The sequence below is a fragment of the Heterodontus francisci genome, chromosome 13, assembly GCF_036365525.1.
Source record: "Heterodontus francisci isolate sHetFra1 chromosome 13, sHetFra1.hap1, whole genome shotgun sequence".
Classification (NCBI taxonomy): Eukaryota; Metazoa; Chordata; class Chondrichthyes; order Heterodontiformes; family Heterodontidae; genus Heterodontus; species Heterodontus francisci.
This window is the reverse complement of record NC_090383.1, coordinates 24562612-24563745: the sequence shown is the minus strand read 5'-3', so window position 1 is coordinate 24563745 and position 1134 is coordinate 24562612. Positions and strand designations below refer to the sequence as shown.

General features: G+C 43.0%; 1 non-coding gene across 1 annotated transcript; it reads left to right on the top strand.

Annotated features, from left to right (window-relative positions):
• The first annotated feature begins 719 nt into the window (after window positions 1-719).
• On the top strand, window positions 720-834 carry LOC137376864 (U5 spliceosomal RNA). Its single transcript, XR_010976328.1, has one exon. It is a non-coding gene; the product is annotated as a U5 spliceosomal RNA (small nuclear RNA).
• The last annotated feature ends 300 nt before the right edge of the window (window positions 835-1134 follow it).

Sequence of the window (1134 nt, the reverse complement as noted above, 5' to 3'; positions counted from 1 at the left end):
CCCCAATACCACTGCACGTCCTTGGCAGTTGGCATAATGGTTCACACTCCGACAACAAATTGGGCAAGAATTTTGCTAAATAGTTGACGAATCCAACAAATTGAGTCACTGAAACTGCTTCTCTCTCCACAGATGCTGCCAGACCTACTGCGTATTTCCAGCATTTCTTGTCTGTGCATTCAAAGTTGGGGTTAAACTGCAAATGCCAGAATGCAGGACTCACAATACCAGACTTCGGGCTTCTTTTCCTCACTTTTCACGACAGCCTGCATTAAAACAAAATCACTTGGTGAGCACATAGTGTGAGAGAATCAATGCTAACCTCTCTGGGCAGTCACTGAGCAGCGTTAGTTCCGAAGAAGGGTCACTGACCCGAAACGTTAACTCTGCTTCTCTTTCCACAGATGCTGCCAGACCTGCTGAGTATTTCCAGCATTTCTTGTATTGACTGCAACATGTCATTCCCGCGGACAGAAGGCGCAGGCAGATAGGCCCCGCCCACTAATCTACATAAACCAGAATATAATGCAAAAGACCAATAGTTATTCATATTTCTGTGGGAAGTTAACAGTTTCTGGTTATTTTTTTAATCTTAAAATATATCTGGACTAAATTGATTTTTCTCCAATATCGATGATAATTGGTGGTGTGCCCGCGCAATATGATGTTAAAGAGCTAAGAGTACGGTGGGTTGAGAGTAGAACGAATTGTTCGTTAGTTTACTCTGGTTTTTCTTCAGATCGTATAAATCTTTCGCCTTTTACTAAAGATTTCCGTGGAGAGAAGCGCTCAGAGTTTTGAACAATTTTTTGTGGCCCTGCTTTTAGTGGGGTTTCTATTTCAATAAATGAAAGATGTTTTATGTTCTATAATTTTGGGAAAGAAATTGTGCAGTTCTCAATCTGCAGAGAAATATGCTTTGGTTTTCTAGTGTACAAAGTTATTTACGACTTGAGTGTTGCAGACGAGCATGCTCCAAGGTCGAGGACTACGTGCTGAGGGACGTACTAAAGCTTGGGGCTGCTGCTGCAAAGGCTCAATGGGGAAAGACCACTGTGGAATTATCCTCCCGTCATACTGAACAGAGGGGCTGGAACCTGTGTAAAACCCCGTCTGCCCGTTCCAGGATTGACT